This window comes from Gigantopelta aegis, chromosome 14 (assembly GCF_016097555.1).
Source record: "Gigantopelta aegis isolate Gae_Host chromosome 14, Gae_host_genome, whole genome shotgun sequence".
In the NCBI taxonomy this organism is placed as follows: Eukaryota; Metazoa; Mollusca; class Gastropoda; order Neomphalida; family Peltospiridae; genus Gigantopelta; species Gigantopelta aegis.
The window spans coordinates 33,014,512-33,023,258 of record NC_054712.1 but is presented as its reverse complement, the minus strand read 5'-3'; positions in this window follow the sequence as shown (position 1 = coordinate 33,023,258).

Genomic DNA, 8,747 nt, shown 5'->3' with positions numbered 1-8,747 from the left:
CGCATGCGACAAGTCGGTGGAAAACGTTCAAGTTTGTTCTGGTTAACAACAACATTGGAGTATTGTTACACCAGTAATCTGTGTGCCTGTGGCGATGATATTCATGCGCAGACAGGTGTCTGAGCTAATATAGGTCAGTGCTTAGAAACGTCACTGTGATGTCACAGTGAACGTGACAAGACATATTCTACGGAATATCGTTGTGTGTACGAGTAATACGAGTGTGTGAAGTGTTTTTTGTTTGTTTTATTGGTTGTTTAACGACACCAGTAGAGCGCATTGATTTATGAATCATCGGCCATTGGATGTGAAACATTTGGTAATGTTGACATGATATACAAAATCATAGTCTTAGAGAGGAAACCAACTACATTTTTCCTTTAGTAGCAAGGGGTCTTTTATATGTACCATCCCATAGACATGATAGCACATACCACGGCCTTTGAAATAGCCCAATGAACCCACCGACGGGGATCGATCATAGACATGATGCAAGCGCTTAACTACTGGGCTACGTCACGCCCCTAAGTCGCGATGCAGAGCAGTTTTAAAACGCCAAGCATCTTTTCGGCATGAATGTGAATATACTATAAGTTATACATTCTTGTTTATAAGGGGGCGGGACATAGCCAATTGACCCCTCCGTACGGCGTGATTGACAACCGCGCTGGACCAATCATGTTTCGCGGTTCAAAAACCGCGGGCCCAAATTTGCTTGGACGCCATTAGCTTAGACAACATAATTTTGTTCGATGTGTAACGTGTTTGTATAGTTAGCATTAAAATTAGTTAAAATAATTGTCTCCTCCAACTGAATTATAATCATAGTAAACATATACTTCTGCTGACAAGTGTTAACAGCGATGACAACTATGCGGAGCCTACGATGGACGTAAAATCAGTGTTTTCCTGCGAAACCGTCACATGGTATTGAAAGTGAAGTTTTGCCGAAATCCATTAAAATTCAACTGATATATAAATTCTACGAAGGTAAGAGTTTAAGAATCACTTTTCCTCCAATGTAATGGAATTTACTGACTCATTTAATCAGTCTTCGATGTATTTATTGTCATTAAGAATCCGTCAGACGAATGGCCAAAATAATAGTTTTGGCAAGACTTCCGATCGTTCCAGCATTCAGTTAATTTAGGCTTAAGTTAGGGTTAGTGATAGTATTAACAAGCATGCTGGAACGTTTGGAAGTCTTAGCTTTTTTTCCTTTTCTTTTTGTTTGCGTGAGTGTATGTGCTTTTGTATGTGTATGTGTGTGGGGGGGGGGGGGGGGGAGTGAGGGAGTAACCTATATGGTTGTCAGCTTTAGGGGGATAAGGAAGTATTGTCTGGAAAGTTATAAATTAGGCAAATTTTATGTAGGGACCCTGAAATGTTTTGAAGCAAAAAAAATTGCTATTTTTTGCAATTGGAACAGATATGCCGGTTACGGTTTCTCGGTTTTATTCGATTTAAGCTAGTGCATCTCGACTAGTATATCAAAGGCTGTGGTATGTGCTATTCTGTCTGTTGGGTGGTGTATATATGTAAAAGATACCTGGCTACTAATGTAGCAGGTTTGCACTCTAGACTATACATGTCAAAAGTACAAAATGTTGACATCCAATAGCTGATGATTAATAATTCAGTATGCTCTAGTGGTGTCTTCAAACAAAACAAACTTTAACTTATCCATTAGTCCCCCTCCACCCCACCCCTCGATTAAAACAACCCAATTTTACCATAATATATATTAAAACAATTCATCACCTAACAGCAGATCAATTACCAATCTTGGGTAATTTATAATAAATACTGGTAAGACATTTTATTATTCCTTTATTGTTATTCTTAGAATTTTCAACTTAATGGTTTCTGCCAGAGGCTACTGAGGTTAAACTTGTATACCCTAAAATCTTGCAAATTAATTGATATGTTTAGATAAATGATAGTAAAAGAACTGCAGTTTATAAATGGTCATGTGCTTGAAATGTAATGTCCTAACCCTAATTTCAAAACATTTCAAACCCATAACCACCTAGATGAGGCACTTACATCTGTTTTGTTTTTATTACCTACCCTAAATATGATTTTCTTTTGGAGACAGTAGTTTTGTTTTTCATCATTATTTTATACCCCAAATTTTAGCAAAGCATAGGCATTTTTCTTCTTCCACATGTCATCTTATATGTAGCTTTGTGCAACTTTCTAATAGAAATCAAATCACATCATCAAAGTTAAATACATTTCTTAATTTACTGCAATACTTTTTAATTTTATACTTTGTTTAGTCACATTGATTTTGTTTCCTGTTAAAAATGTTTTTCTAAAATTAAATTAAACTTTAAATTAATACAACGATATATAATTAAGTTACAGACTAATGTACTTCTTCAAATGGATGTGAAATACTTCACATGTTTGTTTTTATATATTTCAGCAACTGGACCAATGGATGTGGAGTCGTTGATTAGATGTCGAAAATGAGATTCTGAAGACAAACTATTAAACAAATGACATTGCATCTTGATATTGAGAACAGAATGATAGAAATAATAGAACAGTTTCAACTGATATGTGAAAGAAAAACTGGGGCAGGGGATGAAATTGCTGCTGAAAATGAAACACTTTCAACAATTTCATTTAATACAATTTTTTTTTTTTTTTTTTTTTTGTGTTTGACATACTGCTGCTAAGGAGTAATTCAGACTTCCAAGACTTGGGATTCAGTTTGACACCACCCATCAAATGGTAATCCTTAATTACTCAGTTGACTACAAGTTTCGAGGATAATAATTTGGAGATGGATGTCACAGAAAGATACATTTTTGAATAAATATATTTACCTGTACCAGATTGCATGGGGATTAATATGTAAAGACCCTCTTTGAGAAAAAAGAAAATGTTAGGAAGTATTCTCATAATAAATATTAAACAAATTGTGCGAAATGCAATCTGGTTTAGTTTCATGTTATATATATATATATATATATATATGTAATTTTGCCTCTTTTTTTTTTTTATATATATATATATATACATTTGTTTAATTAAATTTTTATTTTGTATTATTATTATTGTTCTGTAGGTATGGGTTGTCTTATAATATTTATTACTATTTTTTATCTGCCTATGCCTCTAGAACAGATAAAGCTTTGTGAGTACATTTTGTGTGACAGTAGGATAACTAATGGGCGGGTTGTGTGAGATTTGGGGAGGGGGGGGGGGGCAGAAGCTTCAAGTTTGATTCCCAACAGTTGTTGCCACAACACGAGTTTACTCTTTTCGATTAGCAGCAAGGGATCTTTTATATGCACCATCCCACAGACAGGGTAGTACATACCACGGCCTTTGATATACCAGTCGTGGTGCACTGGCTGGGACGAGAAATAGCGCAATGGGGCCACCGATGATAATCGATGCCCCACCGACCGCGCATCGAGCGAGCGCTGTACCACTGGGCTACGTCTCGCCCCCGAGTTCTTAAGGGCTCATTGGGTAGGCGTAAGGCCACTACGTCCTCTTCTCTCTCACTAACCACTAACCAACTAACAACTAACCATTGTCCTGGAACGACAGCCCAGATAGCTGAGGTGTGTGTCCAGGACAGCGTGTTTGAACCTTAATTGGATATTAGCACGAAATAAGTTGAAATGAATGAATGTAAAAGGTGAATTGAGAAATGGAGAAGAGGAGTTGTTAAAACTCACTTTCTTTCAACTTTCCTCCCGTCCGTATCCACCCGGTCCTGGCTCGCTCTCCCTATAGCAAGCTGACCGAGGTCGCACTGAGAACACCGATAAGACACTTGTCCTCACACACCAAGGCTGACCGCAACAACAGAAATACTTGACACACGTCAAGGTAGCAAGGAATCACTACGCAGATATAACGGGGTGCCGGCCAACGCTTAAAGGTATACTGTCACGGATATTATAAGGACCTTATTTCTCTAAAAATGGATAATAAATTTAAAATTACATTAATTGTTGAAAACCAAATCTAGCTATTGCATCACCTTAACTGAACCATGATGCAGTAAAATCCATATCAACCCTCTCGGCAATTTTACTTTTTTTAATTATGGACCATTGCCATAATTCAGTTATTTTTACAAAATATCATTAATAAATGGAGTATGGTGGTTATGAAGATGATTGAATAAAGTACATTTAGGGACAAATCAAATTATTTTTGTTCAGGTAATACTTTGTTAGACCATTGAATAGGTCAGTGGTCTGTGACAATATGCCTTTAAGGGCGCTTTCTACAATTCGCTGTTTAAGAATTATTTTGTTCTATCTGCACTTTTTCGAAATGTTGGGAAATTGAGTTTGAACGTTTGAGGTGTTGGTATTACTAAATAAGCTTTTATTACAAGGCACCAGGTATATCATATGTATTTTTAACTTGAACACTGTCAATTGGGCATATAAAACTTATGCAGTAAATTATACTGTTCTATCTGCTTTACAATAGATTTGCCCATACGTTTGTTATAAAGTGGAATAGTCAATGAAAATTTCACATTTTCTTTATCTTGCAGCTTCCAGCAAGTGAAAATATATTTCGTAAAGATCAAATATACTTTAATAAATTATATCCATGTAACAAATAGAAAAATAAATTATTGTTTTTGTTTATAGTAATGCAAACTACAGCACTTAGTTATAACTCAGAAACGCATTACATAAAATTATTATTCTATTAAAACACGTGCTTTTAATAACTTATAAAACGAAAACAAAAGGCCAACTTCTGGAAACTGTTTAACGTTAATAAAGAAAACAGTAATTCCATTTTGTAATTTAGTTAGGTTTATTTTTCTTTTGAATGGTTCTGGTGTCCATCAGTCTATAAAGTTTGACGTCAACAAAATAACGTTCGAATATTAAATACAAAGGAAGCATACTGCATTTAGGAAACCACCACAAAAAAAGAAGAAAAAGAAGAAAAACCCAAAAACAATCCATTGCAGAAGAAAAAGGATGGTAAACAACTACAACATGTACACGTAATCTCGACTGTAGCAAATAAGAGAATCATGATTTAGATGGTGGTAGATACAACTGTAACTCTAACTGTAAACGTATATGTAACTGCAAACTTTAACTATAGCTTCATCTGCAACTGAAACTACAACTGGAACTTCAACTAACTGTACCTATACATGTAGGATGGACTGCATGTATGCCTTGTTATCTAACGGCATGAATTTAAGCATGGATTTATGATTTTGTCTTTACTTAACTGTGGAATCGGTTTTAATACAGACGGGGTAGGGAGTTGGAACTTAGTGTTTTGGTTTCTTGCTTTTTGTCGAACATTACCTTCATCTTCCTCACCTAAAAATTATGATTTAAAATGTGCTACTTTGGGTTTCAAAGATGAAATACTGATCATTTTCAATTTTGTGAAGGGTATAACATGAAACTTTAGGCATTTTGATATAAACTGATAATCTAAGAACATGATGGCTTTCATTTGAATGATGACCATTGGCTGTCTACCCACTTGTTTCAATAAACGAATAAAACACAATGGGCTATAGTACTCTTTGACCTTTAAGGTCTTTTCCTTCAATTTTGCTGTGGAGATTATCTACTTCCTGAATTGAAGAAAGTCCTAGTTCACAAACGTTTTGCTGAAAAATTTTGATTAGTTCTGGCGATAAACACTTTCAATGCTGTGAGCGTGATAGAGTTTCTGGTTTGCTTGACCCATGAATCTGACAACAAAATAATGATGCCGGCCTCGGTGGCGTCGTGGTTAGGCCATCGGTCTACAGGCTGGTAGGTACTGGGTTCGGATCTCAGTCGAGGCATGTGATTTATAATCCAGATACCGACTCCAAACCTGGAGTGAGTGCTCCACAAGGCTCAATGGGTAGGTGTAAACCACTTGCACCGACCAGTGATCCATAACTGGTTCAACAAAGGCCATGGTTTGTGCTATCCTGCCTGTGGGAAGCACAAATAAAAGTTCCCTTGCTGCCTGTCGTAAAAGACTAGCCTAAAAAAACAGTGTCAGAATGACCATATGTTTAACGTCCAATAGCCGATGATAAGATAAAAAATCAATGTGCTCTAGTGGCGTCGTTAAATAAAACAAACTTTACTTTTTACAAAATAACGGGGTTTTTTTTATCTCGGGGAAATCTGTTACAAACCTATCTAGGATTGCAATCAGTACACTTGCCTACAACAACAGTAAACCCGTCATATAGAATGTTTATATAAAAAATGTTTCAAGACGAAAAAAAACACTAAAAAAACCGTGATGGTATAGCCATAAAATCTGTTTATACTAGTATACAATCCAGAGTTTATTACTGCACTTTTCCCCCTGTTTTATCAATGTTGAACTAGACCAACAAGTTCACCTATTGCATAAATAGTCTCGCCCGATATTTTTAGAATTTGTATGGTCCCGAATAACGCTATACAAGGCGAAGTGTAATTGGCCGATATTTTTATTGTTATTTATAGTTGAAATGTCACCTGGACATGGGAGTCCACGCAATGCTGTTAGATTTACTGGTAGAGCAGTGGAGCTAATTTTAATCAGATTGACGATTAATAGAATATTTTGTAAAGGACGACTGGCCATAGGACTGGCTATGACTACTATGATACGAGTCTGACACATACAGCATCGAATTAATGAGCTAGTGGTTGAAATGACGAATTCAGAAAGGTTTAAGAAGTTCTAAAATAATAATAATAATAATAATAATAATAACCACTTTTTTCAGTTTGTGATATATCATTTATTTTATATTTTATTTATTTTATTTTATTTTATGTTTATCTAAAAAAAAAGAGAGAAAAAAGAAGAGGATTATATGGCGAAGTGTCCATATGTTTAAGAAACATTACCCTCTCTTTCAAGAATGAAATGGACAAATCATAGGCCTATATGAACTGCGGAATATCAAAGTAGCTTTGATCATTTCTGATCTCTTTGTGTTGTCATAATCGACCCGCTTTATTTTTCAAATCATTAGTAGTCTTACGATTCAGTGTGGGACGTTTCCTACCCAACCCCGCATCTCTTCTCATTAGTTTATAAAAAAAAAAAAAACAAACTTTATAAATAAGTATGTTTGAAAACTTAAGTCCCAGCCAATGCCCCACGACTGGTATATGAAAGACCATAGTATGTACTGTCTTATCTATGGGTAAGTGAATATAAAAGAACCCTTGCTTTTTTGGTAGAAGAAGCTCATTGAGCGGCGACAGCGGGTTTCCATTCTTGGTCTTTGTGGTTCTTAAATAAATAAAGAAATAAATAAATCTGTAAATCAATCAATCAATCAATCGGTCAATCAGTCAATGACTCTATTTGTTACAGCTGTAATCAGTCTTTGGCTGAAACAGAATAATGTACATTTTGGACGAACTGGACTACGAAACTTCAGTATATAAATGTTATCCAAGTATTTTTCAAAAGTATATCTTGTTTATAGTGACAATACAATGATAGACGTGAGGATGTAAATAACCTGGCTAACATGTTTTGTATTGATCTCTAAGACGTTGTTTGATAACTTGGGAAGATAAGTCATTTTCCCCAGGCTTCTATAAATCCAAGTGCATAAAGAAGAGATACGTGTGAAGCCCAAATCTTACAATTTCTAATACATGTCATCTCAAGCTTTGAAGATCGGTACGTTTCATACAGAATAGGTTTGGTTACGAACAATGTTTAACCAATATAGGTAGGACTACACCAAATTATTTCTCATAGGCGACAAAGTTAGCTTTTGAGGCTAAATATAGTATAATTATGCAGAATTTCAACTAGCACGAGTACTCTGACTGTAAGATAGCTAGACGGACATTTGGACATAAATACGCTCTCATTACAGTCAGACCAAGCTATGTATTTGTTTGGCAATTGCCGACAAACAAAACGTTGTCAAACATTTCCGGTCTAATACCACAACAATCCTATGTTTGACGTCAAATACATTTACATCGACCATTTTCGAGTTACTTGATTAAAACAAATTCAGATATTAATCACTAATACACGCACTACAGAAAGAAACCCGACAGCACCCACATTCAGCTAAGCTTCGGCAAACTCCGGACAGCAGAATTCTAAGTTCGCCGACCTATGTCGTGACGTTGCGTCACATGATCGCCCACTCAGCCATTCCGTCTTCCAGGGGCCGTCTCAAAACGACAAGTGCCCGACAATCACAAAAAAAGTTTGTTTTGTGTAACGACACCACTAGAGCACATTGATTCATTAATCATTGGCTATTGGATGTCAAATATTTGGTAATTTTATCATAGTGTTAGGGAGGAAATCCGTTACATTTTATCATTAGTAGCAAGTGATCTTTATAGGTCTATGTACCATCCCACAGACAGGATAGCACATACCACGGCCTTTGATATGCCAGAGTGGTACACATGCCAATCAGGCATACGACTCGTAGATGAAATACTTTTTTTCACCTTGAGTAAATGTTAATGTAATATTGTTTCTGTGTGTGTGTGTGTGCGTGTGTGTGTATGTGTGTGTGTGTGTGTACACCACTCTCTGTCGCTTTGGTGATTGTCCACAGCCCAGTGGTAAAGCGCCCACTTGATGCGTTGTCGGTCTGGGATCGATCCGTTGGTGGGTCCATTGCGCTATTTTTCGCTTCACCCAGTGCACCACGACTGGTATATCAAAGGCCGTGGTATGTGCCATCCTGTCTGGGATGGTGCATAGGCCTATACAGATCACTTGCTACTAATGAT